This window comes from Carettochelys insculpta, chromosome 19 (genome assembly GCF_033958435.1).
Source record: "Carettochelys insculpta isolate YL-2023 chromosome 19, ASM3395843v1, whole genome shotgun sequence".
Lineage (NCBI taxonomy): Eukaryota > Metazoa > Chordata > Testudines > Carettochelyidae > Carettochelys > Carettochelys insculpta.
In genome coordinates this window covers 25,762,131-25,783,997 of record NC_134155.1, presented here as the reverse complement: position 1 = coordinate 25,783,997, position 21,867 = coordinate 25,762,131, and positions in this window count along the sequence as shown.

The following is a 21,867-nucleotide window of genomic DNA, read 5'->3' as shown; positions in this document are numbered from 1 at the left end:
AAGTCACCCATTCTGCTGGTGGCTATGGGCTACATCCTCTGGTGCCCAGTAGGGATACATGTGCCAGCTCTTGTCCCAGCACACTCCAAAACCCCTGGGGGGCAGATCCAGCCATTATTTCCTCTATTTCTCCAAGAATCAAAGTCCCATGGAGCAGGGGGTGATTAATGACCTGCCACACTTGCTGGACAACGAGCCCCACTGGGCATTTTCCGACTCTGGAATGATTTTCCATGGATCAGCCTCAAGCTGGTGCTGCTGGCGTCCAGAGCGCAATCATCACTTACTTCTCCACTGTCAGTGCCGCTCTCGGGCTGTGTCGCTGTGCTGGAGGGCTGGGGCGAGCTGGGCACACAGAGCCAGGAAAGCAACCTATCGCATTCCCGCGCTGCAGCTCCCACTCACCCCCCAAACCCGCAGTGGGCTGCAGCCCTACCAGGCAGGCTCATTTCACGGGCCCAGCAGCAGCACTGGCCTGTCTGCAGCTGGCCAAAGAGCAACAACCCAGAACTGGTTTTCACTGCGTCCCTCAGCAAACCGTCCTGGACGAGATTGCTGTGGTGCCTGTGACTTCTCTCCTTCCTGCAGGAGAGGGGCAGGGTCTGTGGCTAGACACCCGCAGCCTGGACTTGCACCGGTCGCTTGACTAGTGCAGAGCACGGGGGCTGCATGCTTTGTCACCGAGCGCAAACCCCAACCAGGCTGGGGGAACTTTGAACAAATCGATATGAAAATTGCAGGCTATGGGTGGAGCAAGTCGCACGCTGGGAATTGATGCCTTGTTCCCAGGGGCTGCTGGCCAAGTTGCTTCTCTCCCACCGCAGCTGGTGAAAATTTCCCAGAAGAAAATGCACTGGGCGTCAGAGCGTGGCCTGCTGGGCTAGCAAGCCGGGGGCACGGCACTGGGCTTTGCCACTGCTGCCTAGTATGGGCAAGGCCAGGCGTGCAGGTGCTATGCAGAGGGCAGCAGCTCTTGGCTGCCTTCACTTGCCTGCATAGCGCAGACCTGGCCAGAAGGGGCTGAGGGGATAGTGCGGGACGGTGATAATTCCACACGCTCTACGGGGGTCACCAGCAACGTGTACCGACCGCTGCTCCGAGCCCCAGTGCCCGTGGGGAGGAGGCTCGGAAAATGCCTGCAGCTCTCCGTCCTGGGACCCTGAGCAGCTCACGGACCACCCAGCCTCTGCGAGGCAGAGTCCGCAGCCCCTGAGCCACAGACCAGGGAATTCCGCCTGGGGGGAGCTACAGGAGATGACCTCGGCCCCACCCGAAGGAAGCTACAGCAAAGAGCAAGGCTGCTTAGGGCCATGGGGCAGGAGTTAAATGACCCCCCACAAAAAGTTCAGAAAAAGTATTCAAACTGATTGTAGGGGGAAATGGCCCAGTCCTCAGACAGGCAGGCCAATGGGCATCCACCAAAGTGGGAGAAGGGAGAGAGACAGGCCATGGGGTGGTGCCCGGGAGAGGGAGAGAGGGACGGGCCATGGGGTGGTGCTGGGGAGAGGGATGGGCCGTGGGGCGGTGCCAGGGAGGGGGATGAGCTGTGGCTGTGATGGGGTTCAGGGGTCCCCCTGCACTGCACCGCGTCCGCTGGCAGGAGTGACTCTCACTCAGCAGGTAGAATAGGAAGTTTATTAGGCAACAGAGGCCCAGTTTCTCACAGAAGAGTCAGTGCAGCAGTCAGAGACAGTCCTTCCAACCCGTCCTGGGGAGAGGAGCCTGAGGGGTGCCCCTCTGGGGTGTAGCTTCCCCCTTCTCAGGCTGGCTGCCTTCCAGCTCCCTCTCCCCCTAGCCTCTAACTGCCCCCTCCGATTCAAACCCAGCTCAGCTCCACCCTCCTCTTTGTTCAGGGCAGAGGTGTTACCTGCCAGCCTAGGTTATAGCCCCAGGGTCATCCTTAGCCACTGGGAGCTGCTCTGTTTGTCTCACACACATCCAGCCTGAGTCTCACACATGCACTCCCCCCACTCCATCACATCTCTCCCCCCTTCCAGACCGAACTGAGTCAGGTCACTTAGCCAGTGACCTGGGGAAGTTCGGGGCCCTCCCTGCGTGACAGGCCATCGGCTATGGTGTTGTTGTTCCCCTTCACATGGACCACCTCCATGTCGTAGTCCTGCAAGAGCAGACTCCAGCGCAGGAGCTTGGCATTGGCCACTTTCATGTGATGCAGCCAGGTCAGGGGTGAGTGATTGGTGTACACGGTGAAACGCCGTCCAAACAGGTACGGCTGCAGCTTCCCCAGTGCCCACACCATGGCCAGACATTCCTTCTCTATGGCTGCGTAGTTCTGCTCCCGGGGCAGCAGCTTCTTACTCAGGTACACGATGGGGTGTTTCTCCCCCTTGTCATTCACCTGCATTAGCACAGCCCCCAGCCCCACGTCTGAGGCATCGGTGAACACCAGGAAGGGCTTGTTGAAGTCTGGATTTGCCAGCACTGGGGCCCTGACCAGAGCCTCCTTCAGCGCGCAGAGGGCCTCTTGGCACTGCTCGGTCCAGACCACCTTGTCAGGCTTTCCCTTTTTACACAGCTCCGTGAGGGGTGCTGCGATGGAGCTAAAGTGGGGCACAAACCTCCGGTAGTACCCCGCCATCCCAATGAAGGCCTGGACCTGCTTCTTAGTCTGGGGTGTTGGCCAATCTCTGACAGCCTCCACTTTAGCTGGCTCTGGCTTTAAGCGGCCGCTGCCCACCTTGTGGCCCAGGTAGGTCACCTCAGCCATTCCCACCTTGCACTTCCCTGCCCTGATAGTCAGCCCGGCCCTCTGAAGTCAGTCCAGGACCCACTTGACCTGGGACATGGTCCTTCCACGTTTGGCTGAAGATGCAAATGTCGTCCATGTAAGCCAGGGCAAAGCTCTCCGTCCCTTTCAGTAGCTGGTCCACCAGACGCTGGAAGGTAGCGGGTGCCCCCTTGAGGCCGAAGGGCAGGACCAGGAACTCGTAGAGCCCCACAGGATGATGAAAGCCGACTTGAGCCGGGCATCTTCGTCTAATGGCACTTGCCAGTACCCCTTGGTGAGGTCTATGGTGGTGAGGTAACGGTCTCCCCCCAGCTTGTCTAAAAGGTCATCAGGCCTGGGCATGGGGTGGGCGTCTGATACAGTGATGGCGTTGAGCTAGCGATAGTCCACACAAAACCGAACAGAACCATCTTTTTTAGGGACTAACACCACGGGAGAGGCCCAGGGGCTGGACGAGGGTTGGATCACCCCCAGAGCCAGCATGTCTTCAACCTCCCGCTCTATGTCCTGAGCCGTCTTCCCTGTGGCTCTGAATGGCACACACTTGATAGGGGCGTGGGTGCCTGTCTCTATGAGGTGGACAGCCAGGTCAGTGCATCTGGGTCTGTCAGAAAACAGCTGTTGGTGTGAATGCAACACCTCCTTGATCTCCGTCTGCTGGGCAGGGGTCAGCTGTTCTGAAAGGGGAATAGACTCCAGCAAGGAGCCGGCTCCAGTCCCTGTGAGCAAATCCACCAAGGGATCATCCCCCTGCCCCTCCCAGTGCCTGCACACGGCCACCACCAAGTTCTCCCTGTCCCAGTAAGGTTTCATCATATTCACATGACAGGCCCAGTGGCTGTGGGCCCGGTTTGACAGTTCCACTGTGCAGTTCACCTCTTTCAGCTGTTTGACAACCTTGAAGGGGCCATCCCAGGCCGCTTGCAGCTTGTTCCGCCACACGGGTACGAGAACCATCACTTGGTCCCCGGTGGCATAGGCTCGGGCCCTGGCGTTACAGTCATACCAGACCTTTTGCTTCCTTTGGGCCATGGAGAGGTTCTCCCTGGCCAGGCCCATGAGCTCGGTGAGTTTTTCCCGGAAGGTCAGTACATACTGTACCACTGATTCCCCATCAGGAGAGGCCATCCCCTCCCACTCTTCTCTGAGCAAGTCCAAGGGTCCCCATACCCTCCTTCCATACAGCAGCTCAAACGGGGAGAACCCCGTGGATTCCTGGGGCACCTCCCTGTATGCAGACAGCAGGTGGGGTAAGTACTTGTCCCAGTCATGGGGGTGCTGATTCATGAAGGTTCTCAGCATCTGCTTCAGAGTCCCATTGAACCTCTCCACCAGCCCATTGGTCTGGGGGTGGTAGGCTGTGGCCCAGGTGTGCCGGACTCCACACTTGTCCCACAAGCTTTGCAGCAGGGCCAACATGAAGTTGGACCCCTGATCCATGAGGACCTCCTTGGGGAACCCCACTCTGCTGAAAATGGACAGCAGTGCATCCGCCACGGTGTCAGCGTCGATAGAGGTCAAGGCCACTGCTTCTGGGTATCGCGTGGCAAAAATCTACCACCACCAAAATATATTTCTTCCCCGAACACGTTGCCTTGCTGAAGGGTCCCACTATGTCCATAGCCACTTTCTGGAAAGGCTCCTCTATGATGGGCAGTGGCCTCAGGGCAGCTTTCCCCTTGTCCCGGCTCTTCCCCACCCTCTGGCAGGGATCGCAGGACAGGCAATACAGACGGACAGCTGCAAAGATCCCTGGCCAGAAAAAGTTCTGTAACAACCTTCTCCTGGTGCGGTGGATCCCCTGGTGTCCTGCGAGCGGGACATCATGGGCTAGGTACAGCAACCTGTGCCGGTACTTTTGGGGAACGACCAGTTGCCTCTGGACCTTCCGTGGCTCCGCTTTGAGTCTGGGAGCCCATTCCCGGTACAGGAATCCCTTTTCCCACAGGACTCTCTCCCTGCAGCCCTCCCCCAGCTGTGGAGCTGGGCTGAGACTGGCCAATTCCCTCAGCTTCTGCAAGGAGGGGTCTCTGCTGCTCTGCCTGGAACTCTTCGGCTGGGGCAGGGGCAGAAGCCACTTCCCCTTTCCTGCCTGAGTGAGAACCACCGGCCTGTGAGATCTGGTTTTTGGGGGCCCCCTTTCTCTCAGGGTTGGCCTCTGTGGCTCCTGTGGCTTTGGCTGGGCCTGTACCCCTGAATCTGGGGAGCGCACCCCTCGTTTTCTTTGGCTATGGTCAAGACCAGGGCACGAGGGTATTCACCTGGCCTGTTCTCCAGGTCACCTCCATCAGTGCATCCGCCGGCAAATGGCTGTGCACGCCCACCTCCCTGGGGCCTTCCTTCTTCCCCCATTTCAGGTGCACCCTCGCCATGGGCACCTTGAAAGGGGTCCCGTCAATTCCTGTTACCGTCAGGTGGGAATTGGGTATCATGTGGCCCAGTGCCACCACCCCGGGTCGGGCCAGCGTCACGTCAGCGCCTGTGTCCCAGAACCCTGTGACCTTTCTCCCGTCTACCTCGAGGGGTGTGAGACACTCACTCCACAGAGGCATTGCCGCCCACACTCTGTAAACTGACCTCTGAGCATTTGGTCCCCCTGAGGAGCTGGTCTGTGCGGCGGATTTGGCCCAATCCGAGTGCCCATTGTCAGCACCGCCCACCTTGGCCGCCAGCCCCTCTGACTTCTGGGACCCCACCCAGTTGACTCCATGACCCCCCGGCCTGCTCAACCTGTCTGGGAGCCTGGGGCACTGGGCTGCTCTATGCCCCTTTCGCCCACAGCGGTAACAGCCTGGGTCTTGTTGTGTCCCTCGGGCCGGCTGCTCTGTCCGGGCTCTGTTTGGCTCTCTGGGGGGTGGGTGGCTGGCCCCTCTTTCCTGGGCCTGCCCAAGAGGTGGTCCCCTCTGTCGTACAGTTAGGGACCGGTCTCTCTGAGATTCTCGGTCTCTCCCGGACTCCCTCTCCCTCCGGGACTCCCTCTCCCTCCGGGACTCCCTCTCTTTGTGGGGCTCACTTTCAAACATGGCCCGGCTGTTTGTGAAGTCATCTGCCAGTTTCCCTGCACTGTGTGAATCCCCAGGCCTCCGGTCCACGAGCCACAGCCTCAGGTCAGGTGAGCACATCTCGTAGAATCGCTCCAGGACCGCCAGCTCGATCAGGTCCTCTATGGACTGGACTCCCATCCCGAACACCCACTTCTGGTAGTATTGCATCAGGCGGGAGGCTGCATCTACATAGGTTTCCTCTGGCCTCTTCTGTGCCTCCTGGAACCTCTTCTTGTACCTCTCCGGAGTCAGCCTGAACTTATGCAGCAGGGCCTGTTTGACCTGTTCATAGTCCCCAGGCTGCAGCCCCTCCGCTGGCTGAGCACCACTGCGGCCTTCTGGCCCAGCAAGAGGGTGAGGTGTCGGAGCCGTTCGGCTGGGGGAACCTCGTGCAGCTCACAGGCTCGCTCAAAGGCGGTAAGGAACTCATCCATGTCCCCTGGGTCCTGACACTGGTCCAGCACGCGCGTCTCCAAGTGACTGGCCATCCCAAGCCGCCTGGCCCTCTCCCTGCTTACCGCAGCTGGGGCCTCTTGGCGTCTCACCTCCCCCATGGACCGCTCATGCTCCCGCTCTCGCTCTCTGTCCTCCCGCTGTCTCTCTTGTAGCTGGCACTCGTGCTCACGCTCTCTTTCCCGTTCCTGGCGCTCATGTTCCCTCTGCCGTTCGTGGGTTTCCAGTTCTTTTAATAGCACCTCGAGCTCCAGCCGTCGCAGCTCTGCGGCGGGTGACTCTGCCCGTGATGGACCACCGCTAGCTGAGTGCGACCTGGTGGGCACCGTGTCTGTCTGACAGCGTTGAGCCCCTGCTCCTGTCTGAGAATCCGAAACGCTTCCAGCAGGTGAATGGCCAGTTCCTGCCGGGACAGGATCTGCGCCCCTGGATCGGTCATTTGCTTCCACCTGGGCAATCAGCTGGGCCTTGGTCGCCTTCCCCGCGGTCAGGCCTCTCTCTCTGCACAGCCCTGCTAGCTCTGCCTTCAGGAGTTGGGTATAATCCATCTCCCTGCTGTCTCCCGGGGTATCCACTCACCAGCAGCAGCTGCAGGAATCGCTCTGTTCCCCCTCCGGCTCTTGTGAAGCTCCTTCCTTCTCCTGCGCTCAGTCAGCCACCACTGGGAGCTCATCCGTGGGTGCAGTGCATCCCACTGCTGACACCAGTGTGATGCGGTTCAGGGGTCCCCCTGCACTGCACCCTGTCCAATGGCAGGAGTGACTCTCACTCAGCAGGTACAACAAGAGGTTTATTAGGCAACAGATGCCCAGTTTCTCATAGAAACATCAGTGCAGCAGTCAGAGACAGTCCTTCCAACCCGTCCTGGGGAGAGGAGCCTGAGGGGTGCCCCTCTGGGGTGTAGCTTTTGGCTGGCTGCCTTCCAGCTCCCTCTCCCCTCTAGCTTCTAACTGCCGCTTCCATTCACACCCAGCTGAGCTCCTCCCTCCTCTTTGTTCAGGGCAGAGGTGTTACCTGCCAGCCTAGGTTATAGCCCCAGGGTCATCCTTAGCCACTGGGAGCTGCTCTGTTTGTCTCACACACATCCAGCCTGAGTCTCACCTGCACTGCCCCCACTGCATCACAGTGGGGCAGTGCTGGGGAGACGGACGGGCCGTGGGGTGGTGCTGGGGAGATGGGGAGGGGGATGAGCTGTGGGGCGGTGCCGGGGAGGAGGATGAGCTGTGGCGCAGTGCTGGGGAGACGGATGGGCCGTGGGGTGGTGCTGGGGAGATGGGGAGGGGGATGAGCCGTGGGGCGATGCCAGGGAGAGGAATGGGCCATGGGGCAGGTCCCTGGTGTGGGGTGGAGTTCTGAGATGGAACAGAAGCTGCCTTGCGGATCTGATCACCGCACCACTGCCCACGTGTCTGCAGGGGCGTTTCCTGCCCCCAGGCTCTGCCCACAGGCCTGGCAAGGCCTGGCTGGGATCTCGGCAGGCCTGGGCTGAGGGACGTCCCGGCAGGGCTGGGGAGTGCGCTCGGAGCCTGAGCAGAAAGGGGCTCACGGGGCTGTTTGGGACCCCCAGGGCGGGGAGAGCTTCTGCAGGGCAGCTGCCGCCTCTGCTGGCTGCCGTTGTATGGGGCTGCGGCCGGAGCCTGTGGCCCCCAAGCCCGGCTGGGGAGGCGGGGCGCTGCGACGCAGGGCCAGGCGTCAGTGCCCACGTTCCTCTCCCTGGCTATGTTTAGACAACTTAGCAGGACGCTCTTGTTTCAGTTCCAAAATCATCTTCTGCACGGCTCGGGCTGCTCGTCAAGTGCGCGCGCCCCAAGCCAAGGCGCATTCCTCGGGGTCTGCGCACTGGGGCCGAGCAGACGACAAGAGCCGTGTTGACCTTGGCTCCCGGTGGGCTGTGGAGGGCCGGCCTGGCCTGCTCTCGGTGGGCTTGGATGGGTAATTGCTGGCTCCCACGCCGCAGGGCTGGCTCCCTTGCAGAGGCATTCCTGTTCCTCTGGCCCAGCCCAGGCTGGGCAGGGGGCTGGGTGCGGGGGGGGGGCGGGGCACTCTATGCACCAGTTTGGACCAGTTGTTTCTGTAGGGGTGAGGCCAAGGCGGGGTCCCTGACTGTGCCCCACAAACAGCCGACCACCAGCCCAGCCCCCTCCTGCAGGCCTAGCCTGTGCGGCTGGCCGGCACCTCCAGCCTGAGTCCCGTGGGCGCAAAGGGCGGGGAGCAGCCCTGTTCCTCTGGGAGCAGAGGGTTAACGTGCCCCTTCCTCTCCTGGCTCGGTGGCTGACAGCTCAGCTCCACAGCACCGAAGTGGGGGGATTATTAAGCGGCTATGAACATCCTTGAGTCTAATCCACACGCAGATGGGAAGTTAAATTGAAACCAGAAGTCAGCTCCAGCCCTGGAGTTTACGGCCATTAACCCTTGCATGGCACAAGCAGCAAACATGGCCCGGCACAGTCAGCGCCTGGCAGCGGGTGCCCAGGAAGGAAGGGTGGGTCCCAGTGTTGCCATCGGTCCCTGTCTGCACCAGCCGCCTGGCTCTGGGCGTGGGCCTGAAACCTGGGCTCAGCCCATGGGCCGCGCAGGGGCAGGGTCTCACCTCCTGGGGGCAGGGGAGCAGGGCTGGGACCCCTGAGGAGCAGCAGCAGCTGTGGCAGTGAGCAGGGCCCATGCCCAGTGCCCCCCTCTCCCTGCTTGCGGGTGGGCTGCCAGAGTGGGGCTGGCCAGCCCCACAGCCACCCCGCTCACTGCGCCAGCTGTGCCAGGGCTTTGGGCTGACAGCGCCTCAGCCCCGGAGCGGCAGGGAGCGATGGCCGGGGCGGTCGAGGACACTCCCAGTCTAGTACAAGTGCTCAGCACCTGCCATGCACCCCACCTCCTGGCCCTTGGGACCTCTGGCCCCAGCTGAGGGTGCTGGGCCCTTCTGAAAGGCCTGGCCCGAGTGCCCGCTCACCTCACCTCCTCCTCACTGGCCTTGCCCCACCCCCCCGCCCACCATGACCCACCACTGTCTCCCGAGCCGGGCTTGCTCATCCTCTGCTGGTAAACTGCTCCGGTGGGGACTGTCCCACAGAGCCAGGGCAGCTGAACCTGGGGTCCCTCCGACCCCATCCCTGGCGGGAAAAGGGGGACAGGAGGGGGGTGGGTGGCTCAGGAGAAATGAAAGATGCGAAGGGCAAATGGGAGGTGGGGTGGGGGAGGGCGAAGGGGAGGAGGGGGCGGGGTGGGAGAGGGAGAAGGGGAGGAGGGGGTGGGGGAGGGCGAAGGGTGGGTGGGTGGGATGAGTAGGGCAACAGGAGATGATGGGGCAGGTGGTGGCAATGAGGCACCGTGGGGCAGGAGAGGGAAGTCTCTATGGGATGCTCTCCCCATTGGCAGACACTCCTCACGTGCATACATCCGAGATGCCCTGCTTCTCCCACCCCCCGGCACTCCTCACCTGGGCCAGGACGTTGCTCTCTCTCCAACCTGCCCTTTGCTGCCCTCTGCCTCCCCCCTGCCTGCCCCACTCCCCCCACCGCTCTCCGGGGTCCCCTCATGCATCTAGGCTGGAGCTCCCTGCCCTGGGCCAAGCCCTTGGGGGCCAGGCAAGCCCCAGGCAGCCCTACACCTCGACACCAGGAGGAACGCTGGCCCTGTGGCGGCTGGCAGGAGCTCTGCTGTTGACTCCAGTGGGCCCAGGGCTTACCCAGCGTCTCTACTGGCCCCGCCAGGCCTGTGCCTCCCCATCCCCACTTCTCCAAATAACCTCTGGCCCTGCCAAGAGCCTGTCACTCCTAGACATGCTTGGCAGGCAGTGGGGTGACATAAGAATCCTGAGTCCTGTGATTCTGCAGGGAACACATGCCAAGGTGCACACGCCAGGCCAGGCTGCCTAGAAGGTGCACGGACGGGGAGGCTTAGGACATGGCTGGCACAAGAGCGGCTGCCCCTGCTCCAACAACCACAGAAATATGTAAATGAGGAGCTCAGCCCTGTATTTACGAGCTTGCAATTCATTTTTCATTCTGGGAATGTGAACAAATGAAAATACGAAATAGTTCTCCCATGACAGAGTTCCCACCCTGAGAGCAAACTCTGTGGAGGGGTGCACAGGCTACATGGATGGAGAACAGGCATGTACCTGCAGACTGGTGGGGCTGAGGAAGGCTTCCTCACGTGCTGGAGTCCATGAGGTCTGAGCCCCATTGCAGGGACCAGATGGAGCTGAGGCTGAACTCAGAGAGCAGTGCCCATCCTGTGGCCCCTGGGGATGGGAGGTGTGCCCAGCCTGGAACCCAGGGAGATGGGCTTTATGCCCATCTTGGTGCCTGCAGACCAGCCACATTCCCAGGTCAATATATACCTCAGATCTTACCCAAAAGAGCATGCTGGGCCAATCCTTTAGAGTCTAAAGTCTAAAGGTTTTTTAATAAAAAGAAGAAAGAATGAACAGGTTGAGAGTAGAATTGTTAATGCAATCTCATGGAATCCCAGAATCACAGGGCTGGAAGGGACCTGAGGAGGTCATCTAGTCCAGCCCCCTGCCTCAAGCAGGACCAACCCCAACTGTGTCATCCCAGACAGGACTTTGTCAAGCCTGGACTTAAAAACCTCGAGGGATGGAGAATCCACCACCTCTCTAGGCAACGCATTCCAGTGCTTCACCACCCTCCTGGTGAAGTAATTTTTCCTAATATCCACCCTACACCTCTCTGTCTGTAACTTCAGACCATTGTTCCTTGTTCTGCCATCTGACACCACTGACACCAGTTTCTCACCCTCCGCTTTAGAGCTCCCCTTCAGGAAGTTGAAGGCTGCTATTAAATCACCCCTCAGTCTTCTCTTCTGTAAACTAAACAAGCCCAAATCCCTCAGCCTATCCTCATAGGTCATGTGCTCCAGCCCCGTAATCATTTTTGTTGCCCTCCACTAAACCTGCTCCAGAAAATCCACATCCTTTTTATACCGGGGGTAGGGGGGCCCAAAACTGGACACAACATTCCAGATGTGGCCTCACCTGTGCCAAATAGAGGGGAATAACCACTTCTCTAGATCTGCTTGAAATGCTTCTCCTAATGCACCCTAGCATGCCATTAGCCTTCTTGGCTACAAGGGCACACTGTTTACTCATATCCAGCCTTTCATCCACCATAACCCCTAGGTCCCTTTCCATCGCACTGCTTCTGAGCCAGTCAGTCCCCAGCCTATAACAATGGTTGAGATTCTTCCACCTCAGGTGCAGGACTCTACAATTCTCCTTGTTGAACTGCATCAGATTTCTTTTGGCCCAATCCTCCAATTTATCCAGGTCACTCTGGATTCTCTCTCTACCCTCCAACAGCTACCTCTCCCCCTAGTATTGTGTCTTCCGCAAAACTTGCTGACAGTGCAATTCAGTCCCTCATCCAGGTCATTAATAAAGATGTTGAATAAAACCAGCCCCAGAACCAAGCCTTGCAGCACTCTGCTTGCAACTCACTGCCATCCAGATATTGAGCCATTGACCACTTCCCGTTGGGCCCAACTGCCAAGCCAGGTTTCTATCCATCTTATAGTCCATGTATCCAATCCATACTTCCTTAACTTATGGACAAGAATGTTGTGGGAGACTGTATCAAAAGCTTTGCTGAAGTCAAGGTATATCACATCCATTGACTTCCCCATGTCCACAGACCCTGTTACCTCATCATAGAAACTAAGCAGATTGGTCAGGCAGGACTTGCCCCTGGTGAATCCATGTTGACTACTCTTGATCACTTTCCCCTCTTCCAAGTGCTCCAGAATTGATTCCTTGAGGATCCCCTCCATTATTTTCCCAGGAATTGAGGTAAGGTTGACTTCACACATTACACACACCAGTCACAAAGGCTTGCAGAAGAGGTGGAGTGGGCTAGTCTCTTACAGTCTCTGGAGAGCATCCTCTACTGGGATGGGTCATCAACCCTTCTGATAGCAGAGATGCTCCTGAAGTGATGAGCTGGACTGAAGACAAAGATGAAGGAACCTCGGGGTCCTCTTTATCTCCTTGCCCATGTGGAGGGAACTCCTTTGTTCTCCCTGTGTGGAAGCAGAGCTGAGATGGAGCCTGTCACATGGGCAGCTCACCTGTCCAAGTCCTTTTTAGGTCATCAGCCATTGTCCGTCCGCTGGACCGCAGGGTCACAGCCAAATTCCTCAGCTGTTGATTGGAACCTGATAATGTTCTTTGTCTGCAAGTATGGCTTCCCTTGACTAGGAACCTCTCACAATAGGTTGCCAAGCCTCCTACTGAAGTCTCCCAGAAACAAAATTTAAATACAAGCACAGAGCCAAAACTTATATCTTCAGACATAAAAATGATACATGAACACGAGCAGCATATACAGAATCAGTGAATCAGAAGCTTTCAGCAGACACCTGACCTGGCCCATTTTGCACAAGATTTGGTGCAAACATAGCACAGTGCTTGCAACAATGCTTTGCATGTTCATCTTAAAATCCAATAATGTCACAACCAGGAAACCCATTAATTAGTTGTCATTAAAACTCATAAAAATCTCTGTCCATTAACAAATTTGCCATCTGGGTCACCTTTTTCTTTGCCCAGATAAACCTAATCATGAAATAACACAGACACTTCCAATTGTCTATGTCGGTTAAATTAGGTGTAACCTTGAACAGAGACTGCATTAGAAGAATTAGGTGGCATCGTGGTGATCACTTCTTGCTGAGCATGATCATCTTCCATGGGAGCTGTGGGGCCTCGGTTGGCTGCTAAGGCCTATCCTTGAACCACAAGTTCAATGACAGGGAGGGCAGATGTTTCCAGGTACAGCTGGAGGCTATTAACTATGACTGGAAGCCAGTCTACCCTTCCTCCTGTGCCTCTTGTCTGCCTCAGCTTGTCAGTGTCCATGGTCAGAATGCTGGAGACCATCGCATAGGACTTATCTCCATTTTCAGCAATCCTGGGCAAGTGTCAATGTCAATATTGTACTTCTTCAAGTTATCCTTCATCAAGTAAAGATGCCAGCTTGGATGTTGCCCGGATGAACAAGGTGCGTGATACCAGTTGAGCAATGGGGGTTGGGTCAATTAGTTGGCTGCTGAAAGAAAATTACAACTAACACATAAGCTATCCGTTGGAACATGGAACGTCCGAACACAGTGGACAACTGGAAAATTAGAGCTGCTTCGAAAGGAGATGGAGAGATACTGATGCGATATACTTGGACTGACAGAGATGCATTGGACAGGATCAGGAGAGATATGCAATTGCGAAGTCATTTGGTCAGGAAACGACACGAAGCAGGAGTTGGATTCCTTCTTAGTAAAACAGCTAGAAGAGCATTATTAGGATACAAACTAGTGACTGCAAGCATGATGGTAGTGAGATTCAAAGCAAAACTGTCCAACATCTCAGTCATTCAGGTGTATGTATCTACTTCAGACAGTACGGAGGAAGAGATTGGGCTATTCTATAAAGACTTGACAAAGACGGTGGAGGAGATACCGAAGAAAGACTTATTGATCATTGGAGGAGATTGGAATGCGAAGGTTGGACCAGGTAATGAAGGTTGGGAGAGAGTCATTGGAAGGTTTGGATATGGAGAAAGAAACGAACGAGGTGAGAAACTACTAGAGTTTGCTACAGAGCATGATATGGTGATCTGCAACACGAGATTCCAACAAAAGGACTGTAGGAAGTGGATGTGGCAATCAAATGATGGGAAGTCCAAGAACATGATAGATATGATTTTGATAAGAAGAAGATGGATAACATCAGTGGCAAACTTTCCAAGGAGCAGATATAGACTCAGACCACAGTCTAGTGATTGCAAACATCAAGATAAAACTCGAAAGAAAATGTAAGACACAGTTTAAGAAAAGAAGAGATGTGGTGAGGCTATGTGAGGAACAGGGAATGCATAAAGAGCAATGCTCGAAGAGAAGATTAAGAATATCTCCACAGAGGAAGACCTAGATAAGAGAGTCACAGGGATAGCCATCGCTATAGAAGAGGCAATTGAGCAGACTGTTCCAGAAGAAGAAAAGATCAATAAGAAGTGGATTACCCAGGAGACACTGAAGTTGGTTCAAGAGAAGAGAGTGTTGAGGATCAGAAGAGATGTCTCTGAGATGGCAGAACAGCAACATAGGGTGAAATGCAATGAGGTAAGGAAAGAAGCCAGAAAGGATAAGGAGAAATGGTTAGAGGAGCACTGTGAAGATACAAAGAGGTATTACGGCGAACGTAAGACCAGGGAGGTGTATAGGACAATTAAGAATATTAATAGGAAATGGCAACCAAAGCAGATGGTGATCTAAATGAGAATGAAGTGCTCATGAGCAGGGAGAAGATTGTGCAGTGATGGACGAGATATTGCACCGATCTATACAAAGCACAATTGGACCCGAGTGTCTCAGAGAGACTGATTGAAGGACTGAAAGAGAGATCTCCCCGGAGCATTGAGATCGAGACTGATATTTTGAAGGAGGAAGTAGAAAAAAGCAGTGAAATGACTAAGAACAACAAGAGCCCTGGAAATGATAAGATCATGGGAGAGATGATCAAATATGGCGGAGAAAGCATGATTCAGGAAATACACCAACTATGTAACATAGCATGGAAAGAAGGGAAGGAGTCTAAGGAATGGACAAGATCTGTGCTAGTGACAATACCCAATAAAGGAAGTACATTGGAGTGCAAGAACTACAGAACCATTGCCCTAACGAGTCATCTAGGCAAGGTGCTGATGATGATACTGATTGAGAGACTAAGATTGCAGATAGAAGAACATATAGCAGACAAGCAAGCGGGGTTCAGAAAAGATAGAAGTACCATACAGCAGATATTGGCACTAAGACTGATAGCGGAGAAAGCTCAACAAAAGAACAAGAACACATACACTTGCTTTGTCAATTTTCAAAAGGCATTTGACAGTATAGGTCAGAAAGTGACTTGAGCAGAGTTGGAGTCATACAGAGTGAATAGAAGACTAATACGGTTGTTGAAAGATATCAATGATAGCGCGGCAGCGGTTAGAACATGTGGGGAGTTGGGAGGTTGGTTTAAAACAAGTAGAGGTACGAGACAAGGAGATCCAATATCGCCAAGTATCTGCATCACACATCTGGAGAAAGCGATGGACAAGAAGGAAGAGGTAGAAGGGGTATCTGTGAACAGGAAAAGAATTAACAACTTGAGGTTTGCGGATGATATAGTTATCATTGAGGAAGATGACAAGAAGCCAGCGAAAACAGTACGGCTACGTCTACACGTGAAGCCTACATCGAAGTAGCCTATTTCGATGTGGCGACATCGAAATAGGCTATTTCAATGAATAACGTCTACACGTCCTCCAGGGCTGGCAACGTCGATGTTCAACATTGATGTTGCGCAGCACCACATCGAAATAGGCGCAGCGAGGGAACGTCTACACGCCAAAGTAGCACACATCGAAATAAGGGTGCCAGGCACAGCTGCAGACAGGGTCACAGGGCGGACTCAACAGCCAGCCGCTCCCTTAAAGGGTCCCTCCCAGACACACTTGCTCTAAACAGCACAAGATACACAGAGCCGACAACGAGTTGCAGACCCTGTGCATGCAGCATGAATCCCCCGCTGCAGCAGCAGCAGCCAGAAGCCCTGGGCTAAGGGCTGCTGCACACGGTGACCATAGAGCCCCACACAGGCTGGAGAGGCAGCGTCTCTCAACCCCCCAGCTGATGGCTGCCATGGAGGACCCCACAATTTCGACGTTGCGGGACGCGGATCGTCTACACGGTCCCTACTTCGATGTTGAACGTCGAAGTAGGGCGCTATTCCGATCCCCTCATGAGGTTAGTGACTTCGATGTCTCGCTGCCTAACGTCGAAGTTAACTTCGAAATAGCACCCGACGCGTGTAGCCACGACGGGCGCTATTTCGAAGTTACTGCCGCTACTTCGAAGTAGCGTGCACGTGTAGACACAGCTTACAGGTGTTAAACGAAGAAGGGAAGTGGTACGGACTGATTATGAACATCGATAAAACAAAAACAATGGCATTTGGAGATAAGGAAGTGGGAAGAAAAATCAGTGTGGATGGTATTGAACTAGAAAATGTAAAGAAGGTCACATATCTGGGGAGCAACATAAAGTATGATCTAGACTGTAAGAAGGAAATAGCAACTAGAACAGCGAAAGCAAGAGTGAGTTTGAAGGCGATGGATAAGATCTGGAAAAACAAAGCAATTAGCTTAAGAACGAAGCTGGGCGTCTTGAAAACATGTGTATTCAGCAGCATGTTGTACGGATGTGAGACATGGGTGATAACAAAAGATTCGAAAAGAAGAATATTGGCGTTTGAAAGGAGTTGTTATGGGAAGATTCTGAGAATAGGGTGGATGCAGAAGGTCACCAATGAGGAAGTATTTAGGAAGATACAGCCGAAAGAGAACCTGCTGCAGAAGGTTATACAATGGAAGCTACAACTATTTGGGTATATCTGCAGAATGAACAGCGAACGAAAAATCAAGACCCTGGTATTCAGCATAATGGACGGTTGGAATAGGAGAGGCAGACCCCATAGAGAATGGATAGATGGCGTAGTAGATTGGTGCGGAGCTAGTCTGCAGAAACTAAGGCACTCTGCACTGGACAGGGAAAGATGGAAGGAAATAGTGAGAGAGGAATCAGACACCCATGGGAGTTGAGCCTACAGTTATTGATGATGATGATGAAGTCCTTACGATGGTTCCATTGGCCTCCTTCGTTACGATACCCTTCTTTCAGCTGACAGAACAGGACCCGTTTTGGCGGTTGATGGTCTGGCATCCAAACAACGTGACCAACCCAGCGGAATTGCTGACAGATGATCATTGCCTCAATACTGGTGGTCTTTGTCTCTTCCAGAGCACTTAGGTTGGTGCATCCATCTTCCCATTTGATCTCCAAGATCTTGCCAAGACAGTGCTGGTGACGGTTCTGAAGGACTTTCAAGTGATGCCTGTAGGTTGTCCAGGTTTCAGACCCATACAACGATGTTGGGAGTATAACAGCTTGATAAACAAGAAGCTTAGTGTCTGTTTGATTGTTGTGATCTTCAGAAACCCTGTACTGTAAACCAGAAAAAGCTGTACTTGCACAGCTCACATGGTGTTGGATTTTTGCATCAGTATCTGTCTTGGATGAGAGATGACTTCCAAGGTAGAGGAAATGGTCAACATTCTCCAGTATTTCCCCACTGATTGTAACAGCTGGAGCATGTGGCACCTCATTTGGAGGGGGCTGATGGAGGGGGCACATTGGTCTTCTTGATGTTGAGGGTGAGACCAAGACATGTGTAAGCACTGGCAAACATATTCAGGACAGTTTGAAGATCTTTCTCAGAGTGGGCAAAATGTGTTGTTATCAGCATACTGAAGTTCCAAGATAGATGTGGTGGAAATCTTACTCTTAGCTTTCAGCCTCCTGAGCCTAAACAGCTTTCCATCCTCTCTATAAATCAAAGGCATTAATCAGATCAATGAAAGCTGTGCACAGTGGCTGGTTTTGCTCCCAGCAGTTTTCTTGCAGCTGCTGGGCTGTGAAGGACATCTCCTTAATTCTGCAACATGATCGGGAAAATACTGTGTGACTCTGTCAAAACTTCTTCTGACAAAGGCAGAAGGTGAGTTGCAAAGATCCAGGCCACAACTTTGCCTGAGCTGAGTTACTTGAGTGAAGGAGAGAGAAACCACAATGCGTTCCACAGTCTGCTTTATCATCATTCTTAAAGAAGGTGACAACCAGGGGAGCCCTCGTTTCACTGGGTACCTCCTCTTCATCTAGCTTTTCAGGATGAGCAGGTACAGCTGCCGAATTAGCTCTGGCCCACCATCTTTAAACTTTTCAGCGGAAATCCCTGTTGTTCTTTATCTGCTTAATAGCACTCTGTCCCTCATGCAAATAGGGAGGGTCTTCAAGCCCATCCCTCGGAGGACGTTGAGGGATTTGCTCAAGGACTTCATCTGAAGTCATGTTGTGATGGTTAAGAAGTTCTTGAAATTGTTCTTTCCAGCAAAAATTGATTAACAAAAATTAAGTCTCCTCCAACATGTGCATTGAAATACCCCGGCGAAAGGTTCTGTTTCCTTTAGGGGTCTTTGATGAAATGGTTTCCAGCTGAGATTAGAGATTTTCCTTAGAAACCTCATCAGCATCCAGTGCTGGTGCACAGGCACTTAATAGTTGCCTGTTGGTTGTTAGTGAGCCACTCACTGAAGCCAACTAGTACCTCTGAGAGGTGCCTGATGAGCTTCTTTTCATAGCAAAGCCAACTCCAGACAATCAAGGCTCCTCGAAGGATTTTCTGTTTCAGAAAGTGCATCTGCCTTTCTCCTCCCTCACCTGCCCTTCATCAGCTCTTCATCAGCAGTTGCAATACCAAGTTGGGAGGGGTTGCAACTGCTTTGGAGGATAGGGTCATAATTCAAAATGATCTGGATAATTTGGAGAAATGGTCTGGGGTAAACAGGATGAAGTTTAATAAGGACAAATGCAAAGTGCTCCATTTGGGAAGGAACAATCAGTTTCACACATACAGAATGGGGATAGACTTTCTAGGAATGAGTACAGCAGAAAGGGATCTAGGGATTATAGTGGACCACAAGCTAAATATGAGTTAACAGTGTGATGCTGTTGCAAAAAAAGCAAACATGATTCTGGGATGCATGAACAGGTGTGTTGTGAACAAGACACGAGAAGTCATTCTTCCGCTCTACTCTGCGCTGGTTAGGCCTCAGCTGGAGTATTGTGTCCAGTTCTGGGCACCGCACTTCAAAAAAGATGTGGAGAAACTAGAGAGGGTCCAGAGAAGAGCGACAAGAATGATTAAAGGTCTAGAAAATGTGACCTATGAAAAAAGGTTGATATAATTGGGCTTGTTCAGTTTGGAAAAGAGAAGATTGAGGGGAGACATGATAGCAGTTTTCAGGTATCTAAAAGGGAGTCGTAAGGAGGAAGGAGAGAACTTGTTCTTCTTGGCCTCTGAGGATAGAACAAGAGGCAACGGGCTTAAACTGCAGCAAGGGAGGTTTAGGTTGGACATTAGGAAAAAGTTCCTAACTGTCAGGGTGGTCAAACAGTGGAATAAATTGCCAAGGGAGGTTGTGGAATCTCCATCGCTGGAGATATTTAAGAACAGGTTAGATAGATGTGTATCAGGGATGGTTTAGATAGTACTTGGTCCTGCCATTGGCCTCTCGAGGTCCCTTCCAGTCCTAGTGTTCTACGATTCTAAGGCAGTGATATGGATGTTAACCAATTCAATTCATGATCAATGAGGGCTGTACGTCTTTCTGCTCAGTTGCTGTTTGAGTTGTCCGTCAGGGTATGTATGTTCCAAGTCCCAAAATTTAGAAGTTTCTTAGAGTGTCGACCACTGGGATGGTGATCCTGCCAGATGCAGCTATCCAGACAAGCGGGACAGAGACAAGACTATTTTTAGGGAATACCCCCTCCTCACATGGCGTGAGCAGAGCAGGTCCTGCTCAGTCGTGGGGACAGCTGCAGAGATACTCGACCCGCCTCAGTCCTTGAGCAAGGTGAAGGAATCACACGCCCACTCCCTGTGTGTCAGTCTGTGACTAGGAACTTCTGGATCCCACTGTCCTGTTCCTGTTGCCAGTCACTGATCACCACCAGAGTTTTGACTTGTGCCAATGTTGTTTTCCCGTAACTGGAAGATGCCTGTGCAGGATTTCTCTCAAAGTAGGGGGACTCATGCAGCACAGTCACCACAGAGGTAGAGGGCTTGAAACAAATGACATGGGCATCACCGTGATCGGAAATCCTCTATCGGCTGCAGCCTTTGTCTACCTTCACAACATTACCCAAGAGTTTCACCTCCCTTGAAGTTATCTTCCATCTGCTTTGCTGTTGAGGACTTCTTGGATCCCACTTTGTTCGGAACCTTGCCCTTGGCAGTTCGGCCATGGGTGACCCTGAGGGAGCGCATGGCTCCAGGCAGCCTGACTCTTGGGGTCATTGAAACATGGAAGGCTGTCCACCACCACAAGGTGGAGAGGTTAGGTCATTGTGATGGAGTGCAGGTGAGACTCAGGCTGGATCTGTGTGTGACAGTCAGAGCAGCTCCCAGTGGCTAAGGATGACCCCCTGGGGCTGTAACCTAAGCTGGCAGGTAACACCTCTGATGTGAACAAAGAGCAGGGAGGAGCCGACCTGGGTTTGAATCGGAGGCAGCACTTGGAAGGTGGGGGAGAGGGAGCTGGAAGGCAGCCAGCCTGGCGAAGCGGGAAGCTACACCCCAGAGGGGCACCCCTTGGGCTCCTCTCCCCAGGATGGGTTGGAATGACTGTCTCTGCTGGCTGTACTGACATCCCTGTGCTGAGCTGGGCCTCTGTCAACTAGTAAACTTCCTGCTCAACGTGCTGAGTGAGAGTCGATCCTGCTTGTGGACAGGGTGCAGAGCTTGGTGATCCCTGAACCCCATCACAGTTGTACTAACTGAAGTTATTAATTACTGATGTATGTACGTGCAGAGGCATTGTCTGTCTCTCATAAGCCTGAGATACATTTTGCATTTCAATCAGGAATTCTAACCTCTTTGTTACGTATGAAAAATGCCGACTATCCTCAGATCTTCACCGCCTACTCTTCAGGCAAAGAATACATTTTCTGAGGAGTTAGAATTAATTAGGGTCAATCTTTCTTTGTTCCAAATGGTCTTAACACAGGAATACTGCAGACACTCTTGACATTCCATGTAGCAAACATTCACTGAAATCAGACACTTTGACTACACTTGTAGAAATTAGATTGTGAATAAGGAAAGTAGTTGATAACTGTGTTATCTAATTGTTATCATTATAATAGGCTAGAGGGAGGTTCAGCTCAGGTAACTCTTAAGTGGGACAACTGTGACTTGTGGGGTAACACAACTAATAATCATCCTTCTGTAGTACCCAGAGGCACTGAGACCTCATCTGGGGTAAGTGACGTCTCTGCACTACAGGCTTAGCTCAGGGCTACCTGGCCTTTGGCTCACATGCAGGGCTTTAGACCCTATATTTGTAGGCTCTATCCCTGGTGCCAGCAACCCAGGTCTACCAGCATTACAACTGGTGCACTGGTTGGGAACAACTGCTGGAAGGTTTCAGAAGCTTGGGATGCACTTCCTCAGCCCAGGGAAGCATGTAGTAGCCGGAAGCACTGATACCTCATCTGGGGTGAGTGAAGTCTCTGCTCTACAGCCTCAGCTGGCCTTTAGCTCATGTGGTAGAGTGCAGGACTTCAGACCCTATGCTCACAGGTTCCGTCCCTGGGGCCAGCAACCCAGGTCTGTTGGCGTCACACTTCCTCTGCAGGTAATTTTCATGTACCAATTCTATTTGTGGTGGTGAGTCAGTACAGGTTGAAACACTAGTCTGGCACTCCCTCTCCTCCAGCAACATCCAGCTGAATGACCATTTATCAGGGTGTGGCCAAGTTTCCCATGGCCCCATAAAGTTTGTTTCCAGCCACCAGTCCTGGCTCTGTGTTCTGTGCTGTTAGTTAGCTGTAAGTTATCCCTAAATGTCTTCCAAGAGCCCAGTAAGCAGTGGAAATGTTGACAGTGCTGCTAGACGATACTGACCTCCCATGGTCCAGCAAATTCTTATGTTGGGCACCAGTCATGTCCCGAGG